General features: G+C 42.8%; 1 long non-coding RNA gene across 1 annotated transcript; it reads right to left on the reverse strand.

The window, feature by feature from the left end:
• Positions 1–291: 291 nt before the first annotated feature.
• LOC130144847 (uncharacterized) lies at positions 292–7,934 on the reverse strand. Its single transcript, XR_008820268.1, has 3 exons — positions 7,636–7,934; positions 3,334–3,847; positions 292–2,456 (listed from the first exon to the last, which is right to left on the reverse strand). It is a non-coding gene; the product is annotated as an uncharacterized LOC130144847 (long non-coding RNA).
• Positions 7,935–15,280: the final 7,346 nt, after the last annotated feature.

The raw sequence follows: 15,280 nt of genomic DNA on the forward strand, positions 1-15,280 counted from the left end.
GACTTGGTTGTCCCTACCTAGTCTGCAGGAGAGATGTCTTGCTTTCATTCAAAAAACACTGTTTAGTACCTGTGTTGGTAGGTCTGTCTCTGTGCCTCTCAGCTGTCTGGAGCTCCTGCATCCAGCCCCAGTGCTGGAAGCAAAGAATAAAACCATATATACTTAATTTTTTGTAGGTCATTTAAGTGGGCATAAATTATTCAGAGCTGGAATGTGTTCAGCCCAGCAGATGCTAACAGAGCTTGTCTCACAAAAAAAAAAAGACCAGGAATTTTTACTGGTCTTAAGGACTCAAAAACCTGTGACTTCAGTATCCCACTTACTGGAGTGGTGCTTCCTAGGAGCAAGCTGAGAGACTGGGTCAGACTTGGTGAATCATCAACACTCAGGAGCATCCTAAGGACTCGTAAGCTGAATGTTGACTGTGTTTGACCCTGAGTAGTTTGCACAAGATGAGATCCCGATTCCACATGGCTAGAGCAGATCAGTAACATTCTTCATTAGTTTACTGGCGCCTCCTCAAATTTGGAATCGTGCCCTGCTGTATCAAGTCCCCAGAACTGTTTGTTCAAACTGGTGGAGGTTTTGTCTTTTTTATCCATTAATCACTAAATTGTGCAAAGTGAAGGGTGGGAGACAAAGCAAGAGCAGCATATAGCCACAGACATAATAAATAGTTTACCAAGACTATTAAATGAAGTCACATGTATAATTTGCTAGTTATTTATCTTGAGAGCACACCAGCTAAGAGCGGAATTAAGTACATTGGCTGACAAGATTTGTGTGCCATCAGGAAAACATTTTATAGAGCTACCGCAATCGTCCAGATACTACACTGAGAATAATGACAACAGCGCTAACATAGTACCTGAAGAACTCCTCTCAGTCAGAGGATGGTTTTAGGTGCATGGATGGAAAAGATAACAAGTCATCCTCATCAGGAAAAATTTGAAAGCCAATTAAAATGTTTTTCTTTTGCAAAGGGTGTGATTTGGCAGTTAACTTTGTAAATGTTAACTCAAAAATGTTTTCCATTAAAAAAAACATTATTCTTTTGCCCTTTGGTTGCGTAAGACAAGCCTGAGACAACCATTTTATTGCTGAAGTCTGTTTAAATTTGTCTTGTGACTAATTGGGCTTTGATTAAAGTATGAGAAAACATTAAGTGTCTATAGTGTGAGTCCAATGATTACTTCTCCTTCCTCTCAAAAGATAGATAACTTTTGAGCCTATATGCCCAGATATTTCAGGGTTCTTTAGTCTAAGGAACTACTGGTACTGTAAGTACTTGCAGCAGTACTTACAATTTGTGGTTACTTGCAGTGTGTAGCAATTTGTGGTTACTCGCAGAAGAAATCCACCACATAATGTACCATATTGCTGTACTATCTTTATAAAAAAATACCATGATTTTATTCGCTTGTGAAAACAGCAAGTCTTTACTCTTGGGATGAGAGCTGGGAAGTCCATGTCTCCGAGAATGTTTGTGAAGTATTCAAAATGTCTCTTGGTCTAAGCATCTGCCATAAGACCCTGTGGCTAAGCCCCTAACTTCATGTTGATGGCAATCTATATTCTGCTTGCAGTTACCGTAAGCTGAAGAGTGTGTATTCTGGTTTCCTACCACTTCCTACCATTGAGTATAAAGAAAAAAGGTTATAAACATCATCAGCATACTTTGTATGTTAATGTGAATAAATGTTTATTTCTTCCATCCCTCCCCTGCCCTCACTGACATAAAACAGAAGTGTCCCTAATGGAGAAGCTGGCCTCAGGGTCAATATGGAGTTGGGGATAATGCTTGTGCTTTCTCCTATTATTTTTATAACTTTCTTAAACATTCTGGTTTATTTTTATGACTTTCTCATGGGTCTGCTGTTATGCCAGTAGGAAGACAACACATAAACCATTTAAATGCAGTTGCTACCTCTGCCCACTCTTACTATCCATCTGCACTCGGTTTCAGATGTGCTGCTGTTCTAAAAGCTCAGCCATGCAGAAAAAAAATCTTCTGGCCCAAAACCTGCAGCTGTGAAAGTGTGACTTTATCCCCTAGCACTGAAAGGACAAATTTACGTGTGCAATCAGAATTTTTCTTCCTTCTTTCTCTGTTTCTTTACCAGAAATAAAGGAGTACAAAATACATGTTGAAAGGCCTTCTACACTACTGAAGTCATACTCTGAACAACAGTACAGAAAATATGGTGTGATATAGTTTCATGTCTATGTAATAGCAGCTTTTATGGAATTTTGTTGAGTTTACAAGACATATTTGTCCACTTGCCAGCTCTGCAGGCTTCTGATCATCTTGAAATCCAAGCTGCATTCTCCTTGACTTCTTCATTGTCACCGTAACTTTCCACCAGCCAAACCGTGTCTTGCGTTGTATTTATGCAAGCACACGTTCTTCAGATTCTGTTTTCAGTTAATCTGTTTCATTCCCTGTCTTCCAGAGGCTGTTTGGAGAGACAGGATTATGGCGTTAGATTTGAAACATATTGATACATGATGCAGAACAGAAAACAATTAGTTCATGATGCAGAACAGTAAAAGATAATCAATACATGATGCAGAGCAGAGTCTTACTTGTTCTTTCTTAATGGACATGGCTTTGCAGTACTTAGAAGGGGTAGAAAAAAGAATAAATATCTACTTCAGGAAGAAGGAAAAGTATTATGACTCTTAATATTCATAGAAAGACATTAATTTTACAGATCTGCTTTCCAGAGTAAGGACTGACTCTTGCTATGGGCTAGAGTTAGCATCATGTATAATTTAGAGGCTAAGGTAGGGTAGTCCATAGGATGGGTAACATAGGACTCAAGAGGGTTCAAGTCTCTCTTTTCCATAATTTCACTTAAGCAAGTCGCTTAAATGCTTTGTGATTCACTTCCCTGTTTCTCAGAAATGTTATGAAAACAAACAAAAGCGGTATTTGGAGTAAAAGTTTTAAATGGATTGCAGTAACTAGGCTTGCTGATCTTCTTATATGCCTATATAATGGCAAATAATCTTTATTCTGTTGAGTTTTTCAGAAGGAGCTGTTAAAAGCATGATTCAGATCATGCACAAACCTCAGAATTCATTATAACAGTTTTACGAAGTTGAATGTCCTGAAAATGTTTTCTTCCAGCCAGCCGGTTAGTCTATGTGGGTATTGCAAGGTAAAGTAAGGATTTTTCTTAAAGCGCAGGATTTTGCTTCACACAGCCCACAGATTATTCTGAGGCCATGTGTGCAGTAAGTTATGCTTGGTGGTTCACTTACAAGCAAGGGACATTGCACGGTATCTTAAGGGGTGTGTTTCCTGAAACCTCAGGCTTTTGGAAATACCTCAGGGTGATCAGTTTGTGATGTTCAGTGTTGGTGGATGTCACATGATGATTTCAGACGACCCGTATCAAAGCAATGAGACAGACAAGAGCAATCTGCTTGGACTTAACACTGACTTGCACTAATGGTGCCAACACTTGCAGAAGTTCTTCAGCACATGTGAAGGCGGGTCCTGCATCTCCTCTTTGAGAGACATCAGTTCTCTTTAGCGGCACAAGTAAAACTCTGTTCAGGAAAATGGGGTATGGAATGTGCCCACACCTTGTTGACTGTCCCCTACACTTTGCACTCCCTGTGTTGATCAGCAGTCTGAAATCTCTTGATATCACCAATGTATTTGTAGGCTTAGTTTACTTGTTGAAATTATCCTTTGAAGGACTGTAGTGAGGAGGAAAGAACAGCGTCGAGCCTGTGGCGTGTGCTGAGGTATCACTGTGCAACGTTAATGCAATCTCCCTTTTTCGTGTGTTGCAGCTGGAAGACTTTTCTGCTGATGCTTGGACAGATCTCAGAGCTTTCAGGAATGAAAAGAAGACCAAAAAAAAAAAAAAAAAAAGAAAGAGAGCATGAATCAGACATAACTCCATCAATAAAAGTGTACCAAATAATGCCTAAAGAATAACATTTCTTGCAATTTGATTGCCTCTGTACATTTCTCAGGTAGGACACGCCACCCCCCCCATTCCCCTTGCTGCTCTAGAAATCTCAGTAAATGGCCAGAGTAACCCACAGCCATGTATTACCCTATCCACAAGAAGACTCTGGTGTCCATAAGATGGTAGGGATGTCTTAGGGCCACCAGAGATGAAGCTTCAGGCCTTCATCACCACAAGCTCCAGAAAGTTTTCAGCAGCACAGTGAGAGCTGAAATGCTGTTGGCAGCTTAGCTCAACAGCTTCCTAAGAGTGTGATGGCTTCAGTTTGCATCCAGTGGTACATGCTACTGGCTGAAGGCTTCACATCCCAGCCCTCAACTGTTTAGCTGCCATTTCCAGGAACTGGTTCCCAACCAGTGCTGTCATGTTGACTAGTACTATATTAGTCTTTAGCATTCTCCAGACAGTCTGTAAGTCTCCTTTACCTCCTGGCTTATACTGTGTTATATGTGGACAAATTCTTTCAGGTAGGAACCATCACTTGTGCAACATCTACCCTTGCAGTGTCTTGCTCCATGGCTGAATTTCCTGGTTACTGTGCTAAGGTGAAAAACAGTTCACCCATTTTTCATCCATTCCTTTCAGAGTTCAGCTCTGATTTCATCAGGGAGGAGAGCCTGCAGAGATCGTTGCCCTTCACGTGTACTTTCTCATCTGCTTTCATCTACTTTCGTCTACTGAATCTGTCCTATATCTATCTCATCACCTGCCTGCCTTGTTCTTAATGCTTCTAAGCCTCTTGAGACGAGACATCCAGAATTTGACATGTGCCTCTTCCCCCACAGTTACAGAATCACAGACAAGCTGAGACTGAAAGGGACTGCTCGACATCGTCTGTCCCTCTCTTGAAAGGGGGGCCTTAGGTTTGGTTATCCAGGCAGGGCCCTGTCAAGCCAAATCTGCAGTATTCCTATGAAGGAGGTTCCAACACTTCTCTGAGCAGCCATTTCTAATGCTAAATTGTTCTCAGAGTGAATATTTTTTTCCCTTATATTTAGATGGCATTTCTCCTGTAGTGATTTGTGCCTGTTGCCTCTTGTCCTGTTGCTGTGCATCCCTGTGAAGACAATACTTCTCTGTACCTCTGTCTACCTCTCTAGAACTACCTTTTGTGTGTTAGAAGACTGTGGTTAGATTCCCTGTGGGCCTTCTTTTGGCTGAAAAACAACTTCTTCAACCTGTCCTTCCGCGTCAAGTTCTGCAGCGCTCTAATCACTGGTCATTATCATCCACCAGGCTGCCTCTGATTTTTCTATGTCCCTCTTGAGCAGAGAAAAAGCAAAACTGGATGGGTAGTCCAGGTGTGGTCTGACAAGTGCCAAATACAGAGGAATAATCACATCTCTTGGTGTGCTGGCTGTGCTGTTGCTGATGCAGCCCAGGATGCAGTCTGCTGTCCTTGCTGCCAGGTCAGGCTGCTGGCCCATGCTCAGCTTGCTGTCTGCCCAGACCCCCTGGGCCTTTTCAGCAGAGCTGCTCCCCAGCCAGGCAGTCCCCAGCCTGTACTGCTTCTTGGGATTATTCCATCCCAGCTGCAGGACTTTACATTTGTCTTCATTAAACTCAAACGTTTATTGTTTTAACCTCATATTAAACAGCGATCTTGTTGGCTCAGTCTTCCAGCCTGTTTAGGTCTCTCTGTGTGGTGGCTCATCTCCTTCCAGCATATCTCCTTTCCTGGTTTGGCATCATCCACAAACTTGGTGTGGGCATTCAGTTCCATTATCCAGATCACTGAAAAATGTGTTGAATAGTATTGGACCCCATATCAGCCACTGAGGAATGCCATTTGTGACTGGCTGTTGGTGCAATTTTGAGCCGTTAATTAACTGTCATATTTTGAGCTTTTAGCTGGGTTTCCACCTATCTTGTTTTGACCTATTCTTTGGATTTCAAGAGAGATCAATGGTGTCAGTGCAGGGCTATGGCCTGCAGAGTCCATCAGACAAGGCAGATTGGACTTTCATGTTGGAAAAGGTGATTGTGAAAACCAATGAATTTTGGAGTGACACGTCAAAGTGCTAAGGAAGAGGAAAAAAAGCTGACTCAAGAATTTGGAGGGAAGGGGAGCAGTCCTGAAAGTAGGAGTTGGAAGCAGTATGTGGTTTTGATCTTGAAAAAGGACAAAAGTTGGCAATAGAGGGAAAAAGCTTTGCAGGTGTGAAGATCTGGGTGGCTGTGAGTGGCTTCATAACACAGAGAGAGATGCCTTTGAGAGGCAGCAAACACAGAAGGAAAGCAGTGAGCAGATGAGAGTGCGAAAATGAAGGGAAACAGGTGGTAAGACTAGGGAAAGGAAGGAAAATGAACACTAAAGGGAGAAATGAAGGAGTCTAGTGTATGAAACTGAAGGTGATAGAGCAGTGCTGAGAGTCACCAAATGCAGAGGACTGATGGAATGGAAAACACAGCACACCCAAGCTGTAAACCTATGGTGTCGTTTCAGTATTCTACTGCTTTATCATGGTGCAGTATTATCAGGCTAATTCTTGATGTTCAAAGCTGCCATATAAACCCACATAACTGTCATGAGTTGTTCTAAGAAAAGTTAGAAATTTGCATTTTTCTTGGTATTTCTGAAGATTTTGGCACCCACCTTTGTCAAGTTCCAACGACAGACAGAGCAGCTTGCCACATAAATACACTCATTTATCGTCAAAACTTCTTTTAGAGCCCCCTGTGTTTCCCATACTGTAATAAATGCTAAAATTTTCAGCTGGAGCCTGCAGTACCGTTGGTATAAAACATAACAGGGTGTGATCATAGATTTTTGGCTTAATCTAGCAGTCACTGAAATTATTGGAAGATTTGCCATTGACGTCAATGGGAAGAGAATTGGGCCCGTGATAGGAACTACGGTAGTAATAACAATGCATTTGACTTATATAGCCTTCTCTCTGCTTGCCAGAGGCCTTTGGGCACTGCATGTAAATGAATACAAAACAATAAAAGAGATTAAAATGTCTCTGATTCCTGCAGGATTAGAACAGGCAAACAGTGAAAATCAAATATGCCTATATATGGGCCACTTCTTATGCAATGGTTCTAACTGTGTCATCACACAGTTTGTGGCGGGTCATCACGTACTTGATCTCCACAGAGCTGTTGTGGGTTGATCCATGAAACCACGGCCTGCTTAGAATTTTCTTAGCATGCAAATAAGCACAAAAAATGGATATTGATAAAAGAGAATATTTTTAGGCTTGCAAATCAGCCAGAATCAGTCAAATTCTTGGCCCCAGCCCTGTGCTGCTGAGTAGTGTCAGATGCTCACACATACACAAATTGACATTTACAAGGCACGCTGTGCCTAGTGCCAAGTTCAGAAATAAATTGCCTCTTTTGATAGCTTCACCAGAGCCTCCTAAGTACACCAGAGCCTCCTAAGATTCATTTATTGTTTGCTACTGGAGGGACTGGAATGCTTCTGGACACAGAATGAAAATCCATTCAGCACAGCATAAGGAAAACTACATAAATTGAAGTACAATAACTGTGAAGCTGCAGTTTCATGGGGTAACGTATTCGGTGTGCTGCATGTGAAGGATTAGGTACTTGGCTGTCATTAACGGCAATGTGGGCTGCGTAATTAACTCCATGTGTATGCTGCTGAAAACCTACTCCAATAAATACCAATGCCACTTACCTGGGGAGCATAGAGGAGGCTGGGTCAGACCCCTGGAGCTTTGCTTGTAAAGGATACAGCCCTGAAAGGATTTCCTTCAGCTGCACGGGGGGTGATGCTGACTGCTGGTGGATCTCCCCAAGAACATGTAGTATTTTGATGCTGTAGGAAGCTTAAGATCCTCATTTTGCCTCTTCACTTGTCTAGAGCCAATGTGAGATTAGGTTCTTCAAGTCCATGTGTGGCAAAGTCTGTACACATTTATAGTAGAAGAAAGAGGATAGCCTCACCTGTCAGATGATTCATTGACCAAAAATCCAGTATGCTGTCCCTTAGGCTGACTGGTTCAGCTTGTGGTATCTCAAAGGAAGCATATAATTCACTTATGCAATAGTGTAATACTGTACAATAATGAGACATGACAAGTATTAAACGCAGCAGCCATGAGCTTACTTCTCAGAGCCTGCAAAGCCTATTTAAACATCTCCATGAAGCCCTGAGAGTCAGCGTGTGCCAAGTTCAGATTCACCAGGCTTCATCCTCTTCCTTGGACTATTTTGCCTCCTGGAGAAGGTACAGGCATTGACTTTGCTGATGAGGCCAGTTCTCAACAGCATTGTCTTTTTGCGGACAATTATAGTATGCGTTTGGACAGTTAAAAATTATGATCTCTACCACATGGTGCTGTAATGTTTACCAAGGGAGCTGAAGAAGACAAAGCTTTACCACAAACTGGCCTAGTTAGGCAAGATGGTGCCTGTGGTGAGAGGTCCGATTCCCTGTTACAGTAACTGAAAACACCACAAGAGGAAGACAGGCTGATGCCTTTTTGTAGTCATCCTTCTGAAACACAGCTTGTGTGTCTGCCGTCTTGTCGGGTTTTCCAGATCTGGGGGAGGTCTTGAGTAGTGTTGGTGCCACTAGCAGTACTTGTGGTGTTGTGACGGTCTCCCCCAAGTAAGGGAAGGTTTCTAGGGAGAAGTATGGTCCTCCACTGGGCTAATTCATCTGTGTGGCAAAAACTGGACAAGCTTTGGGATACATGAGCCCCTTTTGGCTCAGAAGGGCCTTGGCTAGGGTGCCTTATAGCTTGCCTGTTTATACCAGGTTTATCAGTTAGTCTAATAAAAGTTATTGCCTCACCCTGAAAACTTTGCTGTGCTTGCATCCATACTTCCCAGCACAGTAATGCTTCAAGAGTATTTATCTTATTTAAAACTGACCTACACAGCTTCGAGCCCTAGTATGAAGAAGCGTCGTGTGTGTGACCTGGTCTTGGCTTCAGCAGCGGCAGTGTGACAGCTGTGGCTGGGGCGGCTGCTCTAGTTTTAAAGAAGTTTAGGGATCTTGATACACACGATACGTACAGCCCGAAGCTTGGTTAATGTCTCAAGAATTTCTTGCAGCCATAGTTAATGATGAGCTGATGCTGTCGGCAATCATTTGATACCTCTGGGTATGGTGAGCTGCAAAGGCCAGCAGGGAGGATTTGTGTAAGCACATACCTGTGTGTCAGCCACCGTTATTGGAACCAAATGGTCCTGAAATTAGTTATTAATTACATTGTCAGTGTTCATAATTATTTTCTGTGGTTGTTACCAGCCATGAAATATGTTGACTTAGACTGGAAGACTGAGCTTTTCCCATCTGTGCGGGTGTCTGTGTTGCAAATGCTGCCCACTGCATAGCAACAGCGACAGGCCAATCTCTCGGTCTTTAGATAATGCTTGTATTTTAAGGGCCTATTAACAAGACAAATGAGAAATAAGAAATAAAACGAGCTAGTCTTCTTCCCTCTATTATACGTGGTTTTAAAGGCAGTGAGGGAGAAAGTGCCTGATGGGCAGGGTCTCAGGTGTGGTGGAAATGGAAGGGCAGAGCTGGGAGAGTTCATGCAGACGCAGCACCCCCTCGCCCCCACAGCTTTCCACTGCTGCTTTTAAATACCCTGCTTTTAAATATGTGCCCTTTTTTAGGGCCAGAAGATGGGATAACCTTGTGGGAAAAAGAAGGGAAAATGTCGAGGGAGCATCTTTCCCACCCTTGGCCCTTCCTATGAGAGGACTTTGGACATTTTAGAGGCAGTGTTTGTTTAAAGTGCAAAGCAGCCGAGAAACTGCTTGGGAGCAGCATGTCAGGGAGGATGGGAACAGCCTGAGGCTTGGAGATGTGAACTCCCACTCTTGCCTATTGGTGCCTTAGTAACTGTAACTAAATAGTACCCAGTCCGTTTTTATTAGCAGGCTTTATGTGTTTAGGGATAAATATTAAACTCTACAATTTGGTGTGAATGTCAGCTGTTGATGAAAAGCAGATCCCAGCTGGGACAGCAAGGACATTGCATCCAGGCTGTGTTTGAGGTACATGAGTGGAGCTGTGTGGGAGAGGCTGGGCTGAGTTTATTGCTGCAGGCCAGCTCAGGCTGCTGCTTCTCCAGCTTCAGCTGAAGTCATTTGATCTACTTGGGCATGTGGCTCCATTCTGCACTCAGAAATACCTCTCTTAGCATGGTGACATGAATTCCTCGCTTTCTATTCTCTCACATTAAAAGTAAAGAGGAAAAAAAAAATCCAGCTTTTATGGGCATAGCATTTTGCTTGTGTCCCTTGTCATCAGGGGACTGCGCCCACACCTCACTTTCAGCTCCTGGGTGCGGGGGATGCCTACACTTGTACAGTGGATGTACTTGCCCAGGAGGTCAAGCTTGCAAGGTCTCGCAAATGCTGTTGGAGTATTTGCCCCTTAGTTCAGGGCAGCCACCCAAGTGTCCTGGGTTAGGAGACAGGGCTTTCTCAGCTACTTCTGCATTGTCTGTGGAGAGAGAGCAGGAGGTGATGACTCTGGATACTTCACAGCTGTAGGTATGCTTTTGCTTTGAAGTGTTCTCTGGAGGAGCCTTTCCTAAAGTACACGGTGTTTATGGTATAAGCAACTGTGGACTATTTGTAACAAGGAGGACCAGTTTTTCTCTGGTTCTTGTAAGATTCACACTGCAGATACAGGGAGCATTCAGCGTTGAGTGTCAGTGCAGAGCTTTGCAAAGTGGAACCAAGAAAACCAGGGAGGAGAAGGTAGCTGGCTTTTCTCCTGCCAGGTTTTGTCATCCTTGCTTTCCATTTTCACCCTGTTTTATTTAAACCCATCTCCTAACTCTTCCTTGCCCCTTCCCTTAGAAGAGGTCTGCTTGGGCTTGACCTCTAATGATGACTTGGAGCAAACTTACACCATGAAGTGGAGCATGGTGCAAAGATCACAGAGCTTGTCTTGAGGTGCCCTGGAATTGGGTGGCTGGCTGGAGAGGACATAGCTCCAAGCCCAGAGCTGAGCAGCTGGGCAAGCTTGGCACTGTGCCTAGGTTCCCCAGCCCTGAAATCAGCACGGTTAGGAGGCTTCATGCACTGCTGACTTGGCTGCCAGTAGCTTGAAGCTCTGTGCCAGCTACCATGGCACAGTGTGGACGTACCCTTTGACTGTCCCTGGATGCTCTTCTATCTAGCCTTTCTCACACAGATCCACAGCAATCCTTCTTTGCCCTTGCTCCAACATCATCCTTCATCTCCCCACTCTCTTTGCCTTACAGACTGAAAAAAAGATCTTATGTTATTGGCAGTCAGGGTGGATTAAAACTGGTGTGAGGACGGTGTCTCATTAAGACTGGAGGAGTGAAGATTAGTTGGATCTTTCAATTTTATTTGGGCCAGACTATATTCATATTCTTCCATAAGCAGTTACTGTTGGTCACTACATACTGATATAAAGGTGTCTGTCAGTTAATCAAAAAGGATCATTTTTATGTTTCATAAACTTACCTTGACAATAAAGGTGAAGAAAAGTAACAAGGACACACATTTACTGGTAACATGTAAAATTTCTTGACTGCTGAGCCAATTTAACAATTTATACTCTTAAATACTTTTTTGAGTGACTGGCTTTAAATGCAGCTCTGCCATTAGGTTGAGACTTACACAGGGAGACAGGGCTAACAAGTACCTGCAAAAGCAGAAACCGAAATGAGAGTTTATATATAAACTTCATGATTGCAACCACTAATACACTGGGGGAGCCACATACTGTTCTGCTGAAAAAAAGGGTGTAACTTACCATGCCATAACAATTTACAATTCCCCCCAAGTGCATGTTTAAATGTTCTGCGTAAGCCACAAGATGTCAGTCTGGCTACATGAAAATTCAATCACAGTCCTGCGCACCGATTTATGGGGTATGAATTTTAACTCTGATATCACTGGTAACATAATCTCTTCATTTACCTCTACAATTTGTCCTGCACTTTTTCTTATATAGCCATAAATCTCCTTTCTCTTTGCAGTGACTCCTTCATATAGGACAATATATATGGAAGATAAAAAATGACGTTGAGGAATGTAATTTACCTCTTTGTAAAATAGTTTTTAATATTGATGTGTCCTTGATCTTTACATTTTGGCTACTGTTTTGCTATGCTAATACTTGCAAGGACACATACTGGCAGTAGGGATTAGTTGTACTATTACAAACTGTTTCCTTGAAGCAGTTTGTGCAGTAAGAGCATTATGTATCAGACAAGTCATGGATCACTTTCTCTCCATGTTTCCCTGTTTGATCCTTGTGGTACAGTTTAAATTTCCACATGCATTCCCTAAGACCTTTGCTCCGGCAATTAAATGTATATTTTTTTGTCATTGGTATCTGGGGAACTACAAGTGCTCAGGTCAGGGTGCCCAACCTCATCCGCTATGAGGCTGGATCCCAGTTTTGGAATCCTTCTCGCCAATTTCCTCAACGTGACGGTTTTGCTGGCACCATGCCTGTGTAAGTTATGCCTTTAGCACAACCCCTGCCTCCTAAGAGAATCCTGAGTGTAGTACTTACTATTTTGATTTGACCAGGCACTGGAAGAAGCATTTGGCTCTTAATATAAAGCTGACCAAGTTGCTATTCCCTGTCTGCATCCCAAGGGCTGTAGCTACAAGTGTTCAGAAGGCAGGATCTGGCCTATGGGCTGCTAGTGAGACAGTGCAAATTCTTTCAGAATATGACAATCACCCTGAATAAATTTCTTGAGATATGGATCTTTTCAGGCTCATTCTTTATTTCAGATTGAAGCCTACCAAATCCTCAAATTATTATACCAGCAATACTGAAACAATTTGCTGTAGAGCAGGGGGTTAGCGCCAGAAGTGTGAATTCCCAAGGCAGAGACAGGGCCAGGAGCTTGATGTGCAGCAGCTGAAGAAAGGCATCTGTGCAGGACAGCAGCTCACGGCTCCTTACTCTGCTGGCTTCTGAACACAGTGAGAGCTGCGAGCTGCTGCCTTACATGGAGGTGAGATACCGCTGATAATACGTGGCATTTCACCTCTCTGACAGCCAGTATCCCCACTGAGCTCCCAGCAGCATGCTTAATCTCTAGTTTGGAATGGGTGTTCTGCTCAGACAGCCCTGTCCCCGCCAGCTCGGTATTCCCGGTGCTGCTGGGGAATCCTGTGCTCAGGGCCTCACACTCCCTCAAGAGCACAAGTTTTGCAGCATGCACGTACGCCGTGATCGATACCCACTGACTGATGTGTCACCTCCTAGCCACACGATGTGCAAAACCAATGTCAAGGCACCTGTTAGTCACTCAGGGTCTAGCAGGTCTGACCTGCGCTGGAGTTATACCAGGTCTTAGAGGGGTTATGGTAAATACTGCAGTTGAAGTGCTCCCTTCAAGGCAGACTTGATGTTCTGAGGTGCCTTATTTGCTCTTTGACAATCAGTGGATATTCTCAGTTTATCTTATGACTATAAAACAATCAGTTCTTTCCAAACCACTTTTTCATGCCTCTTTTCCCTTCTTAATCCAGGACCTTTTTCTTTGTCTGAGAAAAGATCCTTATGATTATCCTGTAGCATTCCTGGTCTAGCAGTGACTCTGTCTCCACAAATATTGTGCTAATTCTCTGCTTTACAATCATTAACAAAGGTAAATTCATTCCAAAAAGGCTGAAGGGATCGGTCATATGAACTGGTTACCACAGCTTACTAAATTACTGGGTGTCAAAGGGGACAGGGAACATGACTGCAAGGTAGGGCCTGGAGCACACCTGAGGTAAACTCATTGTTTCTTTACCTTGCTGCTTTACCTCTCAGACCGGGGGTAATCATGGAGGATCATGGTCAGCTGCGGTTGCAAACCACTGGTGCGTGGTAGCTTGCTAAACCACCATGCCTTGTTACATTCGGCTACGTGCCAGCACCCCAATGGGTAACAGCCCAGTGCTGTTTTAGCTGATATGCTTCTGTAATCTGGAATAGAGAACATAGTATAGCATGTTTTTAGAGTCCAGGCAACTTTTGCGTACAAGAAAAGATGTTTATATTTCTCTGGTGATTGATGTTAGGGAATGTATTCTATTAAAACTCAACTTTAATGCTATAACTATAATTACACAATTTAAAAACAATTCCCATAAGTAGCTAAGACATCCTGTCAACTTCCAGAACACTTATTTATCAGCATATTGCAAACTTTTTGGGTTAATAAATATGATGCACTTTGGGTCTGACATTTAGCTTCAGTTAGCAAAGACAACAGAGAAGTGAGATAAAAAAGAAAATAATAAAAAAGCTGGAAATAGAACAAAAATAACTTTGAAAAAGAGGAATACTTTGATTATTTTAATATGATAATATTTGTAGAAAAGACCATCTGCCACTGAACACTTCTAAAGTTTACAGGGACCACACTGTTGCTAAGGTCATCGTGAGCCTGCTGGTTTAGGAATCTGTTTCAGGAGGCTGCAGATGGCAGTACAGGACTGCAGATGGCTGGATGTTAAATTCAGCAATTGCTCGGTTTTGATCCAGTTTTGTAGCTGTTGTTCATTCTTTGTTATTTATGATGAAACTTTGTGCCATAAATTAAAGCTGGCTGCTGCTGTATGCTCACTCCGTTGACTGGATTGCAGGTGATTTTCCCTCACATGACAGTCCTCCTTCTAAGCCTAGGTCAGCGAGTGTAACAAATAACAGCTGAAAAGAGTGATATACTTTAGTAGCAGATGTAAAAAGGAATTTACACTTTTTAGTTAGCCCTTTGTGATACCACTGATCCAAACATCCATGTTTCTGACGATTTTCTCTCATTCTGTTTGAGGCTAATGTACCATTGCTTTAACAGAGCATCTTGGGAGACTTTGAAGAGAGGGCAGGTATGTGCCCAGGCTGTGTCAGACCTCTAGGTTTCCTCCTAAAAATCGTCTGAGATGTGGCTTAGCTGTTTGGAAGCTAAATAACTTCTTACCAGAATGGCTGAAAACAAACCTAGGCCCTGATCTTGCAGACATGTGATTTAATAGTCTGACTTCAGACAGTGTGTAGGATTAGTCACATGCAGAAAGTATTTATGGAACTGATACCTATGACAAAATATAAAAAACAGAAGGCCCTACTTCCAAATAATAAAATAAGATGCATAACATTTTTGCTGCATAGAATAAATTAATTATAGAGTTATAGTCAGTTTGGGATTTAAGAGACCTGGATTTGAATTCCAGTTCTTTCGCAGACTCCCTTCTGTGACCTTTGAGCAGGGCAGTTCGCTTGAGCTGTAACAGAAAGCAAGGCTCTTGGAGAGAGGCCGCAGGAACTGCCAAAGTCTTGGAATACTTATTATTTGTTTCTTATG

Source organism: Falco biarmicus, chromosome 2 (assembly GCF_023638135.1).
Source record: "Falco biarmicus isolate bFalBia1 chromosome 2, bFalBia1.pri, whole genome shotgun sequence".
Classification (NCBI taxonomy): Eukaryota; Metazoa; Chordata; class Aves; order Falconiformes; family Falconidae; genus Falco; species Falco biarmicus.